We start from the raw sequence: 23,404 nt of genomic DNA, 5'->3' as shown, positions 1-23,404 counted from the left end.
ACTAACAACAAGCATATGCATTTGGCTACCTGCCTACATTTTCCGATAGTCTGATGAATGATCAGATGGAACTGCTAGCAAAGCTTCCAGTCTTATATGTCCTCAACTATATATTCAGGATAACTTAGTATTTGTTCTCTTTGATTTCATTGGAAGCATCATTTTAGGTTGTATTGACACTGAGGGGTTTGTTTGGAAGACTATTCTATGAACTTGAACAGACTCCAGGTGGCTGTTCACACATAACTGGATCACACATGCAAACATGGAAAGCATAGTAGGTGCCCAAAATATTTTTCAGTTAATGAACTAAAAATGTAAACATGTTTACAGTGCCTCCATACTTAGATTAATCTTGCTTATAATTAATTAAAAAGTGTTTATTCAACGACTACTCCGAGCAAAGCACTTTGTCAAGGAATGGGTTGAGGGGGATAAGCAGACATAAAGATGATCTATTTCATATAGTTTCTACTCTCAGAAGAATGCAGAGGCACAAACCGTATTTATACTTCAATATAGAGTAATTGACACATTATGAATAGTCATTAATTGATGCATAAGAGACAAGAATGTGTGTACTTTTGCCCCCTTTTGGTTTAAACAGGCTATCGGTATGTATTATGTCAGTTTTATGTAAGTTAGTTAACTTAGGCATTTTTAGGTTTAGTTTTTACCACTGAATTACCATTAGCTTTTATTTACATTTGAAAGTAATAGAATATTTTTGTTTAATTTTTACCATTGAATTAGCATTGTTTCGTTTACATTTGAAAATGATAGAATATTTTTCCTTTGTTAACACTTAAAGCCAACCGTGACTTTGCACGTTTAAAATTATAATTTCCTTTTCAGTTGAATAATCCAGTTTACAATTTCTTTTCAGAATTAAATTATGAATATATGGAATAATTTCCCCCTGTGCATGCAAACTTTATGCTGTTAAATTTGAAATGAGTGACTGCTAAGTTGATGAGATTAAATGGATGAGAGGATTATTCAGCATTGAATTCTCTGCTTTGCATGATCGTTTTTCTTTTTAGAATCACTTCTGGAGAGAAAAATATTTCGGAAACATATTTTTCCCTTCAGGTATAACCCTAGAGTTATTCCGTAGCTATTGCAAAACAGCCTATCCAGTGCCTATCTTCATGTTTAAGGGCTCCCAATTTCTAAATTGCCATTTTTGTTACTTTGCAAAAACGTGTCCATATGGTCTTACTTCATCTGTTTATATTTTATGAATGTATCGTTCCCAAAGTGATCAGATCTGCTTGTACCTCAGCAAAGTAATTTGGGTTATGGCTATTTTATTTCAGGCATTCCTAAGAAAGATCATTTAAAATGTAAAGTTCTTTTCAAGTAGTTCAAAGACAAATCTATGTCTTAGCTTATAGAATCTTGAGTGTTTATGTACCCAAACGTTAATAATGTAGGAGTTACACAAAGTAGAAACAGTCTGCAAGCAAATTGAAATAACACATTATTGAAACTTGAAGACAAATAACATACTATGCAATTATATTCTATATAATTATATTTCAAATATGAAAATAGCTATCATAAATTAAAAGTATACTTAGAATTTCAATCTCTGTGGCTCTTGAAAGAAAATTTTATTTTTCCTTTAAAAATTGGAGTTCAAAGCATTTCAATTTATAGACTGTTTAGCGTTTTAACTTGTAGTCTTTTTCTTATGAAAATTCCTGTAAAGCAACACGGCATCAGTGAAGTGTTCATCGTGAGTTATCATCTACCCTAATAGGCATGTATCTCATTTAAAAATTTTCCCCAAATCATTTTAAGAGCCTAAACCAAGATTAAGGTCTTAACCACTGCCTATGGCCTTCTAATAAACTATTCTGGCAGAATTAAAAACTCTTACTATTTCATCCATATGTAGTATTTCTGTATTCTAGTATTCCTTTAGAAATGCCTTTCCATCACAAAGTTAACATAAGCCATGATTTCTCTTCTTTTGAAAATACTTCTATTAATTATTTTTAAAGTAAGCCCTTTATGCCCAACTGAAGAGTCAAGTAACACCGTTTTTCATTCATAACCTTAGCTGCCTTATACGTTCCATGGTTTAAGTCTAGGACTATTGGAAGGGATGATGCTTACTGGAATTTTCCCATTGTCCCACTTTCTCGTTTGTTCCTTAATAAGATAAGTAATATTATTTTTCTATAATGTAAGCTCTTAACAGCAGGATTTTTATTTTATTTCAGTTAGCAAAGAATAATGAAAAAGCAAATTTTTAAACTATTATGTGAAAAAATATATCTTAGTGATTGCTGCTATTGACATTCTAAGCTGATTGATTAGAAGATTTGAAGGTCTATAGGTAAGACTATGAAAAATATTTGTGTATTTATGGGTACTGAACAGAATGCTGTTGCACTTAGCTCATTTGATCTGCACTACAGAATTGGGCAAATGTGTTTTATTGATGTGGAATAATTTATCTAGTTGAATAATTTTTTTTTAAAAGCAAACTTTTTAACCCAGGATAAAACTTCAGTTTCCCACTGAAAACCTTTTTCGGAATTGGAGAGTGCTCTTACTTTAAAACCAGTAGATCAGAAATGCAAAGAATGGATCATCTCTGACAGGTCTGCCATTGTGCGAAAAAGACCCTTCATTGCTTTACTGGGCCTGCTGCTTTTTGATGCAGCTAGATTGCTGTCTCTGTTCTCCTTACTACTACTACCACCACCACCACTACCACTATTATTACTGCTGCTGCTGCTATCACAACAGGAAACAAATGACAAATCTAGAAAAATTGTAATTGTCAGTAAGATATGAGAATCATTGATCTCTACGGAATAGAAATCCAATAGGAGACTAACAGCTAACATTTATTGAGTACTTACTATGTACCAGGCATTGTACTTAATTCTATAAGTGGAAGATCTTCTATGTTCCTTATCACAAATTTTGGGGTTAATGTAGTAGAGTCTTTCAGGTTATTTTGGCCACTGAACATTTCATCTCAATTTCTTTGTTCCATGAGTTTTCCAACCTTTTTCAACTTTGTGGGGCAATATATAGTCTTGAACTGTACAATATCCTTTCAGTAAATATTTTTATCCTTAAGTTACCCAGAGTGTTTTCTGGTGCTTGTAATTAAAAACCCTGATTATACAGGTCAGTGTCATTATTACCACTATTTACAGATGAGGAAACTAAGCTCAGAAAAGTTAAGTAACTTGCTCACACTTTTATAGTTAATAAATAGGGAATATGAGATGCATATCCGGGCAGTCTTATACCAGATATGCATACTAAACAATTAAAATCTGCAGTGGAGTCAATAAAGAGAAGAATGCATACAGAGGAAAACTGAACATTGATGGTGACAAGCATGTGAGACCTTATCCTGGAATATAGGAAAAAAGAACAAAAATGTAATAAATTCTCCTAGACATGGAGGCCATAGAAATTAGATCTAATGAAAACATTGTGGGTTTTCTTGAGAAGGATTTTAGGGTAGTTAGAAGCAGTACTTAAGTATAATTTAAAAACAATTTTTCTGAGCAGAAAATAAAGCCCTGAGTATATAGATTTAAAGCAGTCATCATATTCCAGGCACCACCTATGGAACAAAGACCTGTCTCGGAATTACTTTTATAAAATTTTATATTTACAAAGAGAAGGAAGAAAAACCTTTGCAATTCAGATAAAAGAAACAGTTTATCTACAAAAGATAAAATCAGGCTCCAGTGAAACACTAAATTCCAGAGAACATTAGAGCAATGTGTATAGAGTTTTGAGGGAAAGTGCTTGTAATCCAAGAATTTATACCCAGCTCAGTTGTCTTTAATATCTGAAGGATTCAGGCCAGGCGCGGTGGCTCACGCTTGTAATCCCAGCACTTTGGGAGGCCGAGGCGGGTGGATCACAAGGTCAGGAGATCAAGACCGCGGTGAAACCCCGTCTCTACTAAAAATACAAAAAATTAGCCGGGCATGGTGGCGGGCGCCTGTAGTCCCAGCTACTCGGAGAGGCTGAGGCAGGAGAATGGTGTGAACCCGGGAGGCGGAGCTTGCAGCGAGCCGAGATCGCGTCACTGCACTCCAGCCTGGGCAACAAGACTCCGTCTCAAAAAAAAAAAAAAAATATGTGAAGGATTCAAAAGATATTCTCAGACATTCAAGGATTCATGTAATGTGTTTACTCTTTTTCCCTTGTTCACCCTTTTTGATAATTAAGGATTTGTTCCCTTTAGGGAGGAATTAAATTTAAGACTCAAAAATTACAAATTCATAGTATAGAATTACTAGTGGATCTTCTCTTAGTTAAGGTTCCAAACCAAGAGTCAAGGGTTATTGGGTGTTAGTCAATTAGATGTTGAAGTCCCCTGCTTTCCTGCTTCTCACGATCCATAAGCTATGTATTCTTTCAAGTAGTTCAGGTTGATAGACCTTATGTAGTAACTTACGTTATAGGTTGTTGGCTTATTGAATTTGCAAAGACAAACCCTGAGATTTAAGCTGAGATCAGATTCCTATACATGTTATCATCTTTCTTGGACCCATGAGTACTGTTTTAATTGTGCTTAAAATATCAGTATTGGTAATGGGATCTTAGTTAGGTTAAAATATGTACTCACTTGAAAAAGTCTTTTGTAAGGCAATTCTCAAAGTTGTTTTTGACTACACGGGATAAGAATTGTGTCCTAAGCAAAGGAGGAAGTAAACAACAGGGGTTTGGCAGGTACCTATCAAATGAGTGAATAAATGAATGCAGTCGGTGCAGAATAAATCAGTACTGATTTGCCTTACTTACAAATCAATAAGGCAAAACAATGACCACCTAGTGAAAAGGGAGTATTTGACATCAGCTAACAATTGTGAAAAGAAGTGTTAATAACTAATATGCACGTGAAATAATGTTCTACCTCACTAGTAATCACAGAAATAGACATTAACATACTGAGAATGTATCTGCTTTTCACACTGGCCACAACAAAATTAAAGGTAAAATAGTGTGGGTGTACTGATGTGGGCAGGGCAATTTCATGTGGTATGGGTGCGAGTACAGTGGCACAACCATTTTGCAAAGTAATGATCTGTAGTAAAGGTCTTAAAAATGATTATGGAATGATCCAGTTTTGCTATAGAAATAGACATTCATGTGTGTATCCAAACACACATGCACTCACTAATAAAATAGAAGGAGATACTCGTAAATGTTGAATAGATGTCTTTGGATAAGTTTCCCCCTATATTTTGCAAATTGCTTATGAAAAGCAGAGTATTTCATAAAAATTCTAAATCCACAAAATAAAATGGCAATTTAGAATAAAAGATGATAAAAATGGCATTTTTATTATTCACAAAAATAATAATAATAAAAGGTTACCATAGGCTAAGGTTGACAGAAAGAAAACAAGTAAGTTTGTATAGGATGCAAGATGTGGAAAACTTGTCAAATGAATCATGATTGAGAAACTGGATTGTCTTGCTTAAAAAATAAATGGAAAGTTTAGTATGACCACAGATCCAGAAGAGTATCATAGAACAGGTGTTAAAAGCAGGAACTCCCACTTTCATACCTGCTAAGTTGTGTGACTTTGGGCAGGTTACTTTGGGTGGAGCCTCCGGTGTCCTTATTTGTAAAATGAGGGTAATGGCTCCAATCCTGCTAGGAATAAGTGTTCAGTAAACATTCTGCGATTTTGTTATCCTTGAGATGATATGTAGAATGGTAGTGGAAACAGCATGTTCTAGCCTGGGGCTACTTATGAGGGACATGGATCTAGACTGAGGAATACTCATAGATAGAAGGCTCAGGCTAAGACTTGGCCCCACGGTAAGGATTCTAGCCAAAGGGCGAGGCAGAAGTTTAGTCACATGCCTCAGTCTTAAGCAGTCAAGATGTCTCAGAAGCTGATGGAAAAGGTTAGTGTCTGTTTGGACTCATGGAGATATGGGTTGTGTCATCCTAAAATAATCCTGCAAATCCAACTCTTTCCAGATAGCTTTATAGAATATATTCAGAAATTTCATTAGGAGATTGCTCACATATATCTTTACCTGTTGTTGCCTCAGAGGGAATTCCACAAAGTATGTTAAGAGAAGGAAGTTACACACAAGTATGTAAAATACCCCATTTTCTTTTCCTTTTTTTTTTGAGACAGAGGCTCACTCTATCGCCCAGGCTGGAGTGCAGTGGCGTGATCTCGGCCCACTGCAACCTCCGCCTCCTGGGTTCAGGTAATTCTCCTGCCTTAGCCTTCCAAGTAGCTGAGATTACAGGTGCCCACCACTATGTCCAGCTAATTTTTTGTATTTTTGGTAGAGACAGGGTTTCACTATGTCGGCCAGGCTGGTCTTGAACTCCTGACCTTGTGATCCACCCACCTTGGGCTCCCAAAGTGCTGGCATTACAGGCGTGAGCCACCGCACCTGGCCTCTTTTTTTTTTTTTTTTTTGAGATGGCGTCTCGCTCTGTTGCCCAGGCTGGAGTGCAGTGATGCAATCTCTGCTCACCGCAGCCTTGGCTTCCTGGGTACCAGCGGTTCTCCTGCCTCAGCCTCCCGAGTAGTTGGGATTACAGGCACCTGCCATCACGCCCAGCTAATTTTTGTGATTTTAGTAGAGATGGGGTTTCACCATGTTGCCAGGCTGGTCTCCTAACCTTAAGTGATCCACCCACCTCAGCTTCCTAAAGTGCTGAGATTACAGATGTGAGCCACTGTGTCTGGCCTCCATTTTCTGGACTGTCTCACTTCAGTATATAAAGTCCAAACATGTTTTCCATGTTCCAATGTGAAAGTCCAAACATGTTTTCCACTATATTTCAGAGATTAGAATGGACTCTGGTGCTAGTGTTCAGTACTTGTTGAGTACATGTTTGTTAAAAATGTTGGTTTTCATGAAACTAAACACAGATATACTAATGGATGTCAAATTCACATTCATATTATCTAGGAGAGGTGAGGGAGGAAGTAAAAAGCCCCTCCTCTCAAGACAGTATACTGGCGGGGAGGAGCTATCCAAAGGAAAACCCAGAAGTTTCCTCAGCTAGGCCCAGTGGCTCATACCTGTAATCTCAATACTTTGGGAGGCTGAGGCAGGAGGACCTCTTGAAGCAAGGAGTTCGAGATGCACGCGTGCTCTCTCTCTCTCTCTTTCTACAAAAATATATATATATTTATGTATTTAGCTGGGTATGGTGACACATGCCTGTAGTCCCACCTACTCCAAATCACCACGTGCCTGTAGTTCCAGCCACTTGGAAGGCTGGAGTTCAAGGCTGCAATGAGCTAGGATCGCACTTCTGTACTCCAGCCTGGATGACCAAGCTAGACCCTGTCTCAGAAAAAGAAAAGTTTTCTCAAGACGTGTATACTATAATTTATACCCAGTACTTTTTTCCTTTCTATTAAGTCAATTCTGCACAAAATTAGCAGCCAAAACAGATTTGTTCCAATGCGAATCATTTTTGTTTCTAAAGTGAAGTGGTGGTCCCTGAATCCTGACTATAGGACCACACCAAACTTGTGCTGCTTCTACTTGTGTAGACTTTGCTCCCTCTAACCCAACATACTGGTGACAGCAGATTGTATTTTAAAATGATGTCACACATCTTTTGGGGAATTGGGGGAGCATCTCTGACAAGATTGTATTTTCCAGCTTTTGAATGCTTCCAGCAATATTTCATTGAAAATGTAGCCCTAGTAAGTCATGTCTAAGCCTGAAGAAATACTGGTGCTTTTACAAAGTCAGGAGTTTGTCCCTGCTCTGATGGCACATACCCCTAATCTATTCTTGCCTTCCGTAACCTGGATGCAATCCAAAGCCAACTGTAATCACCCTGACTGATTTATTTGAACTGGCAGAGCTCACATTGGTACCCTCTAAATGTTCCTTGTGATATATTCCTACACAGAAGAAGGTAAATGTAGTAATTAGGACTGTCTTATTTTATGACTAGCACTATGCAAAAAATATGGAGCCATTTCCAATACAATTCTTGCATGTTAAAAAAAAAAAAAATATGTCCCAGCTTCATAGTCCTTTATTCAGGCTGACTAGAAATGCACAATAAAGTAGATTGGCCACAAAATATTGCAAAGCACAAGATCTTGCTATTTTGTGACTGTTTAGTTAGCATTTCAGCTGTCCAAAGTAAGCGCTAAATAAGGTTTGACCATGTCAACCAGTACAGTGAGTTTTGATTCCCATAGCAGATTAGCATTGGCAAGCTGGAAGCACTAGCCCCCCTGGACGCTCAGAAAAATAAATGTCAAATGGTTACTGAGAGCCAGTCAGAGGAGGCTACCAACAAGGAAAACTGAGCTCTCTCCCAGTTCCTTCAGCTGAGCACTCTGGAGGGTGCTACTGGGTAGGCTGATCAACCAGGGCATTCTCACTACCAGCCAGCCCCCAGGACCCTCTAGAAGAGGTGCATGGACCCCAGGGGCTTCAGTATGTCCTGGGATATTATACCACAAAGAATATTTTTAGGTGTTAGGCTTACTATTACTTAGAGTGATAATTGAATAATTTTGACTCATCAGTAAACTCTTACAGTGTTTCACTGTACTCTTCTGAAGAACTTAGAGTTTTTAAATGCATCTTGATATAGTGAGAAGAATGCAGGCATTGATATCAAACAGACATGAATTCAAATCCAGACTCCTACAAATGACTTTATTCTATTGGGCAAGCCCCTTAGCTTCTCATAGCCTGTTTCCTCTTTAAAATTATAATAACAGGCCGGGCGTGGTGGCTTATGCCTGTAATCCCAGCACTTTGGGAGGCAGGCGGATCACGAGGTCAAGAGATTGAGACTATCCTGGCCAACATGGTGAAACCCCGTCTCCACTAAAAATACAAAAATTAGCTAGGTATGGTGGTGGGCGCCTGTAATCCCAGCTACTCAGGAGGCTGAGGCAGGAGAATCGCTTTAACCTGGGAGGTAGAGGTTGCAGTGAGCACAAACCTTGGTTTCTAGAATGGAACATTCAGTTGATATTTTGAACATCTGGTTAAAGCCCAGGAATTGCCAAGGAATTCAATTCCAGGGGGCTGTCTGACCCTGAAGCCTACAGCTTAAACTTACTTTTCCTACTCTTCCTTCCCTCAGTCAGCTCTGTATTAGGCCGTTTCGGAGAAATAGAAGGGTATAGAAGGCATGGTCCCAGCCCTCCAGATTCATAATCCCCCGAAGATGCTTACAACCGGTAAAGGTGCTCAGAATGTACTTCGTTTAGGAACATCACTTACCAAGTGGTTCTGAGCTTTAGGACAGGAGTTGAGGCAGCTAGACACTAAATGGTCAGGTCTGTTGTAAAACTACGTGTTAAGTGGGCCTCAAGTTTTGCAGCTGTAACAACGAGGCATCAAATTACCTTGGCTTAAACAAGATGATAATATATTTCTTAGGATACAGTCCAGAGAGCAGTGGTCCAGAGCTATCTAGGGCAGCTTTGCTGCAAGGTTGCCATCTCTGGGCCTGAGGCAGCTCCCAGCTCTCATCAGGTCCCAGGCAGCAGGTAGGGATGAAAAACCATGGGAGCAGATGCATTCCTTTGGAAAAGCATGGTCTAGAAGAGGCTTGTTCCTCACATGCTAGAACTCGGTCTCATGGCTGCAAGCTTCCTCAGAAGCTGGGAATTGCGGGCTCCAATGAGCAGCCATATGCTAAGCTAAAATGACCCTAAACAACTAGCAGTTTCTGCCACAGTCTACTTTGGAAGAGTATGGGTGCCCTGGCACCTGAGCCTGGTTGCTCCTCTGCTCTCTTTTCTACCTGCTTTACTGTATCCTCCTTCTGATTAGGGTCAGGCCGGGCTGGGATGCACTGGACAGTTCTGGATGTTCCACAGTGGTCAATAAAGAGCCCGAAGCATTATTCTGATTCTTGTATTTTTTTAGAAGATGATTTTGTTTCACTATTTAATATTTGTAATAAGTACTATGGAGGATAGGATATAATTTTATTTTCTTGTGTTCACAATACATTTTTATTTTAAAATATTTTTAAGTTCATTTTCCTTTTAAGCTTTAATAGTCTGGTTTTTGAAATCCTGTAAATATTGTTTAAATTTAAAAAATAAAATCCTTGTATTGAACTTTTCATGCTATTGCCCTCTTATAAATAGTAATGGAAATCACTAAATATGCCCAATATGAGTAATTAATGTTGTTCTGATACCCTAAATGTTGTGTTTCTATTTCCTTACTTTCTTTTTCCTTGCTTTCCTGCATTTGGAAAAATTGTTGTGCTACTCCAGGGTTTTAATTTTAGTTTATTTTTATAATATTGCCAATTTTCTCTCTGGAGAACTCAGAATCTCAAGTTAATATTTGTAAGGCTATTGAACACAGGTTTTTCCCCCATTGCCAGAAAAGCTTTTTTCTTTACAGTTTATAATTGGAAATGAGCAAAACTCAAAGTATAATCTCAACAACAACAAAAAAACATTTCTTTTTAAGGAGACAAAAGTGTTACGCCCTCAAACATTTTGATTTTTTAAGAGTAGAATAATTATTTATCTTTTTCAACGTTTTATTCTCAGTACCTTGTAGAGTGGCTGTCATGTGATAAGTGTAGTACTCTAATATTTGTTGACTAAATCATATTTAAATTTGTAAATTTAAAAAATGCCCGTTTGTAATCTGTATGCTCAGAACTATTAAAGTACTTAAAATATTTTGACTCTAGTAACTGCCTCCTGATACTCAATACATTCACATACAACACCCACACACATACACTTAAGCACACCCTTGTGTATGGACAAGATGCATACATACACATATGTATTCGTGTAGCATTAGGCTGTTGCAACTGCAGCTCTTCGAAACATACTAAAATTATATTTGAACATCTCTGCATAAGAAAGAGCCTGTATTTTGCTCTTTAGGCCCTCACACTCAACCTTATTTGCAGTAGTTTGAAATATAGGTTGAGTTTCCCTTATCTGAAATGCATGGGACCAGAAGTGTTTTAGAGTTCAGATTTTTTTTAATTTTTGGAATATTTGCAAAATATACGTACAAATCGAGCATCTCTAGTCCAAAATACCTGAATGTTGGAGCATTTTGAATTTTGGGTTTTCTGGTTAGGAATGCTCAACCAGTATATATTTGGTTATCTTTGTATTTTTGTGGAATGTGTTTTAGATGTGCACATTTGGTTACATTAGTGGTAGAGGCTAAAGAGAGGAGAAGGGACCAAAGAACAAGAAATAGAAAACACAAGATCAAAATTAGGGGAACAGTGACAGCAACAGCTGATGGTCTTATGTCGGGGGAAGAGACAGAACAACCGCAAGATAGGTCCGGAGGCTAATGGTGTCTCCATGCAGTTGTGAATGTTCATAGTGGTGCTTTAAGTGCGTGTTCTGTATATTCTGGTTAATAAGTCAGAAAATAAGTAATAATAGTAGAATAGTATTTGAAATCAGAAAATAAATTGGCACTTGAAGGATAAACTTTGGATATCCAGAAATTGTAATCCTGCAGAACAGCTCTTTACTCAAAGATGAGAGAAATGAATAATTATTAAGTAATGCAAAGGATCAAGGTAGCCAGTTTTCAAATGTAATGCATTAAAAGGTCGTAACTCCCTTGGGAGAAGAGCATTGAGAGACCAGGGTAGTTCTCCATACGTGGTTACTCTTACCCAGAAAGGCAAGGTAGAATTTTGTTGTTAGAATAATAATTAGTGTTCACTGAGCACTTATTATGGGTATCACTGTGCAGGTGATGACATGTGTACCTCATTTAATTTCTCATCACTTTGCAGTTCAGGAATTTTGAGGATTATCTCATTTGAAATGAGAGGAAACTGAGGTGTAAATTGATTACTAAAGCTGTTGATGGTCACACACAATTCATAAGCAATCAGCCTGAATTCTCCTCCCCACCCCTAGTCCACCACCACTCACAGAGCTTGTGCTCTTGCCAGGGCTTACTAGAGCCGTGCTTAAGTGAAGCAAAACCACTTCCTAGCTTTGTGGCTCCAGGGCAGCCAGCCAGGTAGTGTTTCCAAGCCTCAGTCTGCCTCTTAGACTGAGGATAAGAGCAATTAGTTGACTGCCTATTGCATAGGGGCATTGTAAGACTCATGAGAATAAAGTTTCTTAGAAATCCAAAAACAATTTTGTAAAAAGGATTGTTATAAAGCATTGTTATGGATATCCTTATAGTCAGCAAAGTAAAAATATATTTGTTTCCTTTTGGGAAGTATTATATAACATTATGCACTAAGAAATAAGAATTAGAGTAATTTAGGCCTAAATATTGTCAAATTAGAAATTTTAATTTGGTTTTCCCCACCATAAGTATTCTCTTATCTTCCCCTCCCCCAGCTCAACAAGGAAAGTCCTCGTTACATTGTATTAATTTCATTCTGATGATATGTAGGCTGCATAAAAAAGACAGCAAGGGTAATGAATTTGCTTCTTACACTGATCGGTGAATATGGTATGAATTGAACATCCCACCAGGAGCCAGAAGATCCTGTGCTGTCATTCAGTTGTCTCTTCAACCCGGTAAATGCAGTGTTTCTCTGCCACTACTCCAACTTACCTGTTATCCATATGTGTTGAATAAGTTCATGTTCCTCATCTGTTGGAGCTGCAGAAGACAAAAACTGTGTCAAGATGGCCCTTTTTTAACTGCAGGTGGAAACAGAGCAGTAGCCATGAAGTGACATTTAAGGAAGCTAGAGCTTAATGAATCAAAGTCACCTGTCCCACCTAGAGCCATCTACTCTCCAAGGCCTCTCATTCACAGGAGTAGGATTTGGTTCCATCCTCTGAATGTACAGTGCCATTGGGCACCCAGAGATCCAGCACTTGTATTTTTGAGTCCAAAGTGTAAAAGAGAGCAAGCCTCACCTAAGTCTTTCACTTCTTTTTTTTTTTTTTTTTTTTTTTTTTTTTTTTGAGCCACTGGGCACAAGGCAGTTGGGTATTCCTTTTGATTAGCTTTTGTTAGCTCAGGAGGAAGCCTTTCATCACTTCCCCCTTTGGGGGCTCAGCTTCCTCACCAGACATCTGGGCCTTCACTCTCTCCTTCTGTACTCCCTTCTTTGACAAAGGTTTCCTTTTCCTGTTCCCTTAGCTTTGTCCTTTTTGCACTTTCTGTAATCCCACCAGCAGCAGTGTTCCCTTTTGTTTGGAAATAAGAATGAGAAAGGGAGGTGGAGAAGAGTTTTAAAATTTTGAGAAATGAATAAATCTGTTCTTTTAAGTCATAAACCGCTGAAGGTCAAGTGCCCTTATTAAATATCGTAGAGCACTAATAAAATCTCATGAGCCTAATACTTTTGATATAACAGAGCATAGCTATTATGGAGTCTAAGCAGTTGCAGAGGTTAGGATTTTCCTAATAATACCTGCATTCAATTCATAATCTTCACACTTATTTAAACCTGTTTCTAGTCATTTTCCATCACATCCATGAATAATTATAGTAACTCATTCTTATATCCATATATAACTGCATATTTACCCCCTAGGTTTATGCTTGATTTAAACCTAGTACCGTAGTTATTCCTAATTGTAAACTGATGATGAGATTTCACATGTGGATTGCATAATTTAATTAGTTTAGTGTTTGTAAAAATTCTTTGAAGGTAAAATATTTTCATAAATGCCAAGAATTATGATTACTTTTGTTATGTAATTTCTAAGACTCAATTTCTCTTGCATATAGTTCCTCTCTTAAGGAAGGTTTATATACAGTGCCTTTTAAAAATATTTCAAAATTGGAAGCATATTTTTGGTTGTAGTAGATACTGAATTATCTTGCTGGTTTGAATCTTGAAGAAAATGAAATGTAAATTCAGATTAAATTGGTATCTCTTTAGTACCCAGAATATGTTTTTGACATTTGGATACTGCCCATTAAATTCTTTGTATTTGACTGTCTGATTATTTTTAAAATGTATTCTGAATTTGTGTGTCTGTTCTGGATTTTATTTGAACTGAATTTTAGTTAAGTAAAGGATTTTAGTATACTTTAAGTGGTATTAAATAAAATGAAAAAGACTGATTTCAAATATTAATCTTTTTAGATTCTTTTGCCATATGTTCTTTTCCCAATTTATTTTGTCATATAGTTTCCATTTGTTCAAACGTCATTTTTCTTCAGATTTTTGCTTTACTCTCTTTGCAAGATTATGAAAACTGTCTCTTCTGTAACTGCATTCAGAGTGAAGCCTGCAAACAGGAAATGCCCAGGTAAAGATGGTTAGATGGCACAAATAGTAAGCACTGCATAGTTAAACCTGATGCTTTTGAAATCTTCTTTTTTTAAGTAATCACAAGATATTTGGGAGTTTGGTTGCCCTTCTCAGTACACAGGAAAGAAACGTGAAATTTTGGTTGAGAGAAGTAGCACCATAGGGCATGAGCCAAAAAATGTAGCAGTAGGCAGCCCAAGAGAGGTGTCAAATTCAAACTAATTTCACTTTTGAGAACAAGATTTCCTCTCAGACAGTGCAGCTCAGAGGATAGAAGATAAGCATAGAAAAACAGCACGAGATCTTTGAGGTGGGCACAGGTTAAGGATAAAGAGCATGGGATGTGATTTACAGACACAGAGACAGTACGAAACTAGGCCTGGAGCATTGCAGAAATGCTGAAATCTCAAAGTTGAGAGAAGAAAAGGTCAGAGGATTGGATTCACAGAGAGGCTACAGTAAGTAAAAAGGCCTCTTTTTTATGCAGTAAGATAAGAAATAGAAGGTACACACACTGGAAAAGAAAAGTGAAACTCTGTTTTTCACAAAGGATATTATTGTATATATAGAAAATTCTTAAGCAGGAATGAGCAAACTATAGCCTACAGTCTAAATTCAGTCTACCACCTATTTTTGTATCACCTATGACCTGAGATGACTTTTACATTTTTGGGCCATGGGGGGGGCAGTGGTAAGTGTAAGATGGCACAACCATGTTGGAAAACAATTTGACAATTTTTTTGTAAAGTTAAACACATTTACCATATGGCCCAGCGGTTCTCCTGGGTCACACCTAAGAATAAAAGAAAAAGTATGTCCACACAAAAACTTGTCTAGAATGTTCATAGCACTGTTATTCACAAATACCCACCAAACTAGAAACCACTTAATTGTCACTGGGTGAATTAATAAATTATATTCGTAACATACAACAAGAAAAAAGAACCCAACCATTGATACATACACCATGGATGAATCTCAGAAATATGCCGAGTGAAGGAAGTAAGCCAAACATAAAAGAGTACGTACTGCTTTACTCCATTGATAGAAATTTTAGAGCAGGCAGAATTAATCTGTAACAACAGAAAGCAAGTCCATGATTGCTGGGGAACAAAGGGAGGGGCAGTACTGCAAAGGAGCTAAGGCAATTTTGCAGGGTGGTGACATGACCAAAATATTCTGAATCTGTTTGGAGCTGTGGCTCGTTGTTGTGTACATTTAGTAACACCCCTAACGCTGTGCCTTTAAAATCGGTGCATTTTATTGCATGTAAGTTATATCTCAATAAAGTTGACTTTTTAAAACACATTAACATGTTTTTAAGAATCACAGTAAGACCTGGTTTAAACTAGATTATCAGCTTCCATAGAGCACAGACTCTTGGATAGACACTGTTTTACAAAACTCCAGTATGCAGCTTAATATTAGGCACCCATAAAATATTTTTGAGCAGACACCTGAGTGAAAGAAACAAGACCGCACATTAGGCTGAGCGTCGAGGAGTGAAGCTCTGTGAAGTCAGCCAACAAGGCTCAATGCCAGAGTTCAAATCTGTGCTGAGGCTGGGTGAAGCTGTTGGATATAAAACTTTTGTTTTAGATTTATTCATCTTAACATTTATTTTTCTATTGGAGAAAAATATGTGCGATGTAATCCACTATGACTAGAATTACAGATAAAGCCTTTTGAATGGCAGACAGGGATTCAGACAATTAACTGCCTGTGGAGTACTCTGTACGGGAAGCAATTTTATTGAAATAACATAAGGAGCCTGTATTGGTAGTTTTAATAAAATCAAGCCTGACTCATCTATTTGAGGACCAGGATTATGGAAATAACATCTTATGCTTCAAGAGTATTCTAAGATTGGAACAGTTATATTTATGAAAAAACGAAATTTGTGCATAAGTAAAATTTTAACCCTGTGGAAAAATTTAATATTTTTATTTGGCTTCTTTATGTTAACCGTGAAGAAATTCCTTTAGATTATACAACTTCATAAATGTTAAGTTTCACTCCTCCAGCCACCCAAGATGCCAAAAGGAAAGAAGGCCAAGGGGAAGATGGTGGCCCTGGCCCCTGTTGTTGCAGATAAGCAGGAGGCCAAGAAAGTGATGGATCCCCTGTTTGAGAAAAGACCTGAGAATTTTGGCATTGGATAGGACATGTAGCCCAAATGGGATCTTAACCCACTTTGTCAAATGCCCCTGCTACATCAGGTTGCAGCAGCAAAGAGCTGTCCTCTATCCGGAGCTGAAAGTGCCTCTTGCGATTAACCAGTTCACCCAGGCCATGGACTGCCAAGCAGCTACTCGGCTGCTTAAGCTGGCCCATAAGTACTGACCAGAGACAAAGCAAGAGAAGAAGCCGAGACTTGGCCTGAGCTGAGAAGAAAGCTGCTGGCAAAGGGAACATCCCCACTAAGAGACCACCTGTCCTTCGAGTAGGGGTTAACACTGTCACCACCTTTGGAGAACAAGAAGGCTCAGCTGGTGGTGATCGCACATGACATGGATCCCATTGAGCCAGTTGTCTTCCTGCTTGCCTTGTGTCCTAAAATGGGGGTCCTTGACTGCCTTATCAAGGGGAAGGCAAGCCTGGGATGTCTGTGCATAGGAAGACCCTGCACCACTGTTGCCTTCACACAGGTTAACTTGGAAGTCAAAGGAGCTTCGGTTAGCTGGTGGAAAACTATCGGGACCAATTACAATGATAGATATGATGAGATCCACCATCACTGGGGAGGCAGTGTCCTGGGTCCCAAGTCTGTGGCTTGCTTTGCCAAGCTGGAAAGGGCAAACGCTAAAGGACTTGCCACTGAATTGGGTTAAATGTACACAGTTGAGTTTTCTGCACATAAAAATAATAAAAATTCTCCTTCCAAAAATAAATTTTCAGTATTATCAGAATGGTACTTTTACAAGGGTGGATCATGTTTAATTTCATGTCTAAAAAATAGGCTTGAGTCAGTGTAGTCTGCTTTTTAATCCTTTTAAATTTTATTTACAATATTTTTCAGAGTTTTCGGGAAATCGTTTAGTGGCCCTTCACCTACGCCCCTGTGAGGGACGAGTGCTTTGGTTGAATATGTTCCTCCCCACCACCACCCCTAGATTTAGACCTCTTTCCCCACCCTTTGCTATTCCACACACTAAGGGCTGCTGGGCCGCCTGCAGGTAGTTAGGTGCCATTGCCCCTCTGCTTGGAATTCAAAACACAGAACTTTTTTTCTTACAATATTTTAATAAGCAGAGGGAGGAGGTAAAGATTGATTTAACTGAATAGCCCAGTATTTTAATCTTCTGTGTTGACCAGTATGGAAAGGGTCATTAATATTCCAACACTTATATTTTGCATTTATTCACAAAAGTTTTAAAAGTTTTCTTGATTTAATTCCATTGATTTTATTGAAGGGATAGTAGCTTATTTTCATAAAACATGTTTTTTTTTCCATTATTGCTTAAATTCTGTCAATTCACAGAAACAAAACATTTAGGTTGTGAAAACTACTTAAGATTATGCCTAATAAATGCATGGTTGTGGTTTTAAAATTATTCAACCTAATGTAAGTAATATTTTATCTCATAGCAGTGGCATTAATGGGAGTAGTACTGTCCAGCATATGAGGGTTAGGCACAGATGGAAGATCAAAATCTCACTCTCCTGAGGCTCCATCTATGGCTCTGCTCTCTAAACAAGGTTGCATTTATAGATCTCTCAGAATAAAACATTCTTCTTCTGCCAAGAAGAAGTTAAACAATCTATTAATGTGGAAAAATGTTGCTTCAAACACAGAAGTCTTTTTGTAATGTGTATCAAAGTGGATTCATGAATGAATCTATAGCAGTATTTTGCCAGAGCTGTAAGAATGTCACTTATAGCTTACAAAGTCATAACTTAATAAAAAGAAAATATGGACACGTGTGTTAATGTTTTTAAAGGCAAGCTTACTGAGGTATAATTTATGTAAAATAAAATTTAATGAGTTTTGACAAATGAATGTAGTCATGTAACCATAATCAATATATACAACATTTTTATCACCCCAGATAATATTCTGTAAAGCAGTTTTCAAACGGTGGTTGTGAGTCCTTGGACAAACACAGTGTGACCCATCGAGCACTTTGCCACCAGGGCTGACTCCCTGATGGGGTGTGATTTCTAGTCCTGCTGTTCGGCTGCACTCTCAACAAAGGTGGCAACTTGGGATCATGTTAATGTAAGACACTGTCTGTTCTGATAGACTGGTGGGGCCTGTCTATTTCTCAGACTTAATGGAGAATTCCTGCAATTCTGTGTCTCAGTGAGAAACAGTGTTTGAAACTTTTTATCACTCAAGTTCTCAAACTGTAGATTTTACATTTGTGCAGGATTGGACATTTATTGATTTAGGTACATTTACGAAGTAATATTTATTGTTAGTTTAGAATTACAAAATGAATAATTTGAGAGAAAGCTTATAAATGTCTGGGAAACAAATGTGGTGCCCTTCTGGGAATTTACAACCTAGGCAACCTGGCCTTTTAAAGATACACATAACAGAGAAAGAAGACTACATTGCCTTGCTGTGTTATTTATGTTTTTTAATATAAAATATGTGACCATATATTCAAATTACTATGCATGAATCACCATTTTTTATAATAAGATTTTACAAATACAGTTACTTGGTTGTCATTATTATTTTCACTATTAAGTATTAATTATTATTCTATAATGTAACTCTGATTTGCTTTTAGGCTTACATGGAAAAGAATAATAAGAATCGTATCAGACCTGTGGTCTTCGAGTCAACTTTATAAAAGTAATTAGAGCTATTAAACAGGCACACAGTTGTATTTGGCCATTAAAGCTCTAGGCAGAAAACCCCAAGCTGTTTGCTTCTAGGTTGTTAGAGAAGAAAACACTAATTAGCATTACCATTGCCTCTCTGAATCTTCCCTCTTCCCTGTAGTGGACAGTGCAAGTGGGGGCTCCAATTGCTAGACTGTGAAGCCATTCCCAAGGTAATTGATCATATTGACAGGAACTTAGCTGCCTGTTGCTCTACTAAAACCATCTCAGTCAGCATTCTCCCTTCTGGTATTCGATCACCCTCGCCCTTCCTCACCTTAAAGACTGAAACATAACCAAGATTTAAAAGAGATAACAGCTATTTATTTACTGTAACTCCTAAGGGAAAATAGTATTTTCCTAAAGAGTAATTTTCTAAAATAAAGGCATATCTGTTTCTAAAATATTTTTACTTTATGCAGAAGTATTTTTTAACTCTTTGCAACTATTTATATTTGCTAATTTACCAGTACTTATTCTACTTAGCTGTACCATCAACTTCATTTTTAAAATTATGTTTAAAAGTTAATTATACTTATTTGTAAGTGAAAAAATCAAAATAAGTATCTCACATTTACATATTAGCTTCAGAAAAGTAATTTTGCAGCTTTTGTAATATTAAGTAGTAATTTTGAAAGAACTATAACTTTTTTATAGACAGGATAATCTTATGATAAGTTAATATGCTGTCTCTCTAAACTGTGATTGTGGGAGGCAGAATAATGCTCTCCTCCCCAGAGATTTATTATCCCAACGCTTGGAGCCTATAAACATGATCTTATTTCAAAACTTTATGGGTGTAAATAAGTTAAAAAATCATGAGATAGGGAGATTATCCTGGATTATCCAGGTGAGTTCTAAATGCCATCACAAGTATCTGTCTATGAGAGAGGCAGAGAGACACACACACACACGAGAAGGCTCTGTGAAGGTGGAGGCAGGGATTGGAGTGATGTGGCTGCAAGCCAGGGAATGCCAGCTGTCCCCAGAGCCTGTAAGGAGCAAAGAAGAGGTTTTTCCCTACAGCCTCTGGAATGAGTACATCCCAGCTTACACCTTGATTTCAGCCCAGTGAAAATGATTTTTGATTTCTAGTTTCTAGAACTGTGAGAATAAATTTTTGTTCTATTCCACCAGGTTTGTGGTGATTTGTTACAGCAGCTGTAGGATGCTGCTACAGATTTTGGCATCAGGAAGGGGAGTCTGCTGTAACAAATACCTAAAAATGTGGAATTGGATAATGGGTAGGGTCTGGAAGAAATTTTAGCCCCATGATAGGAAAAGCCTAGATTGCTTTAAACAAAATGGTGGTAGAAATGTGAGTATTAAAGGTGGTTCTGGTGAGAGCTCAGAAGGAAATGAAGAATATGTAATTGGAAACTAGAGGAAAGAAAGGTGATCCTTAATATTTACAGGCATACCTTGGTGATACTGGTTGAGTACTAGACCACTGCAATAAAGCTAATATTCCAATAAAGTGAGCCACATAAATTTTTTTGGTTTCCCAGTGCACATAAAAGTTACGTTTACACTATACTGTAGTCTGTTACCTTATGTCTAAAAACCAATGTACATGCCTTAATTTAAAACTGTATTGCTAAAAATGCTAGTGAAATGAGCACATATTGTTGGAAAAAAATGTGCCAATAGACTTGCTCAATTCAGGGTTTCCACAGACCTTCAATTTGTAAAAGATGCGATAGCCACAGAGAGTAATGAAGCGAAGTGCAATGAAACAAGATATGCCAATACTGGTAGAAAACTTAGCTGAATTGTCTCTCCCAGTCCTGTAGAAAGCATGTAAATGATGGACTTGGATATTTAGGTAAAGAGATTTCCAAGCACAGCGTAGAAGGTACAGCCTGGTTTCTTCTTGCTGCTAATAACAAAATATAGGAGAAAAAACAAATCAAGGGGAAACCTCTCAAGCAAAAATGAATCACAGTTTGATAATTTGGAAAATTCTCAGCCTATCCAGGTTGCAAAAAATGGTAAAATTAGGAGATTCACTTTTAGGAAAGTGCTCCAGAGAGAAGGCCAAGGATGTAACTAGGTAACTTTTGACTAGTGCTGAAGATATCAGGCATGTGACTCAGCAGAAATCAGGAGTGGAGATGAAATTTTCCAGGGAAGATCTGTGGAGGACCCACTTGTTTAATGGCACAAATACACAGGAAACCCACAAGTTTTTTGAAAATGTTATATCAGCAAAAATGCTGCCAGCTTGAACTGAAAAGGACAGAGACAGGATGAAATATAGGAAGGCTGTTAGACTTCCCAAACTGTACAGGCTTATCAAAACAGTACTCAGTTGCAAATATGTGGTACCCTTAAAGAAAAGGAAAAATGACTTCAAGGATACAGCTTTGGCCTAGAGTCATAGTCTCAGACTTTAAACCTTGCCCTGCTGGGTTTTGAAATTATTTGGGAAAGATGACTCCTTTATTCTTTCCATTTTTTTTCCTTTTGGAATGGGAGTGTCATAACTATTATCCTATGTCTGTCCCACCACTGTATTTTGGAAGCAGATAACTTATCTTTTAGTTTCACAGAATCAGTAGTTGGAGAAGAATTTTGCTCCAGGATATATTATACTCAAGTCTCCCCTGTACCTGATTTAGATGTTTAGATGATGAGATTTGGGATTTTTGAGAGATTAAATTTGTGTGAGATTTGACCCTTCTATTTGATGCTGTAATGGTTTGAGACTTTTGGAGATGTTGGAATGGGTTGCATATATTTGGCACATGGGACAGACATGAATTTATTTCTTTAACATCTGGTTATTCTCCTACCCTCTGGGTTCTCAAGCTAAGTAGGTGGGGTCAGCGTTCTCCTTGCTCCCTGGTTGTTGCCTGCCTTTACACGTCCCTGGCTTCTTTGAGACTTCCATGCCTGGCTTTACCATGCTTCCTCCTCTCTCCTGACATTCACTAGCCTTCTGGCACTCACTATCATTCACTGAAGATTCAGCTCATGGCCGCCTTCTCCAGTTCACCTCCTGCTATGGGTCTCCAAGTGACTTCAGTATCTACCCAGACAGCCCATCCAGTCTCTGGTAGGGCAGCCCCTTGGCTTTCTCATCTTGCATTTCCTTTAGACATTATATTCTTAAGCCACAAACTCCTGTCCTTCAGTTCACTTTCTTAGTATTCACTCAGAAATAATTCTTTTTTTTTTTTTTTTTGAGACGGAGTCTAGCTTGTTGCCCTGGCTGGAGTGCAGTGGTGCAATCTTGGCTCACTGCAAGCTCCGCCTTCCAGGTTCACGCCATTCTCCTGCCTCAGCCTCCCGAGTAGCTGGGACTACAGGCGCCTGCCACCATACCCGGCTAGTTTTTTGTATTTTTAGTAAAGACAGGGTTTCACCATGTTAGCCAGGATGGTCTCGATCTCCTGACCTCGTCATCCACCCGCCTTGGCCTCCCAAAGTGCTGGAATTACAGGCGTGAGCCGCCGCACCCTGCCAGAAATAATTCTTCATCAAAAATTTGCTATCCATTGGTCTTGCCACTTTCTCTATACCTCAAGCAACCCTACTCTTAATATACCAAACTCTTATGGCCCAAGAATAGGGAAGGTAGGTTTCTTTAGAGAAAAATCAAAATGCCACACCTAGACGAAAGGTACAAAGATGTTAGGTAGCAAGAACAACAGGGGTCCACTACATAATACTTGCACAGTGCGTGTTTCTATTACGATTATTTGCTATTTACTTGTTTAAAGTAAATAATCCTGAATATTTTAATAGAATAGCTTCCAAAGAATATATCTCTTCTTAAAAGCCATGTTTAAACATTAGTACATGTTTTATTTAGTGAAATGATATTTTCTAATTGTTCTCCAGGTAGTTGAGGAAGCTTCCCAGGCTCCTAAGAAGGCGACATGCAACATCAGCAAAAATGATCTGAACCAATAACTAGTGACCTGTACCAATCTTATGTAAATTATGAGTGCTTATAAAATAATTACGATTTGAGTTGTTCAGTCCGTTCTTTTTCTCTGAAGCCTGTCTGTGGTGTCTTTGTAATTGTAAGCCAGCTATTCTCCTGCCTAGCAGGCTTCAGAGACACCACCTTTCCCATACATTTGTATATTAAAGAAATGTTAGCTCATTTTAATAATAAAGCAAAATGTAATTAGACAGATGTGCTACAGAAACATCATACTCTGCACTACAAATATAAGTGTAAATAATATGGAGTAGACACACACCACTGGATAGCTCTATTAGCATCAATAACTAAGAATTGGTTGTATAAAAATAACCTTACATAAATGCTTCTCTGTTCTTTGATTTAAATATTTCTGAAATGTTTTACTGCCTGCAACACAATTTATACCCAAGTGTGGGAAAT

General features: G+C 37.8%; 1 protein-coding gene and 1 pseudogene across 16 annotated transcripts in view; both read left to right on the top strand.

Moving 5' to 3' along the window:
* PKP4 (plakophilin 4) overlaps positions 1-23,404 on the top strand; it is a 227,864-nt gene that overhangs the window by 79,218 nt on the left and 125,242 nt on the right. The window lies entirely within an intron of this gene.
* On the top strand, positions 12-22,887 carry LOC134737493 (large ribosomal subunit protein eL8-like; annotated as a pseudogene).

The sequence above is a fragment of the Symphalangus syndactylus genome, chromosome 9 (assembly GCF_028878055.3).
Source record: "Symphalangus syndactylus isolate Jambi chromosome 9, NHGRI_mSymSyn1-v2.1_pri, whole genome shotgun sequence".
Classification (NCBI taxonomy): domain Eukaryota; kingdom Metazoa; phylum Chordata; class Mammalia; order Primates; family Hylobatidae; genus Symphalangus; species Symphalangus syndactylus.
The sequence above is the reverse complement of the archived record's forward strand: the minus strand, read 5'-3'. Positions and strand labels throughout refer to the sequence as shown.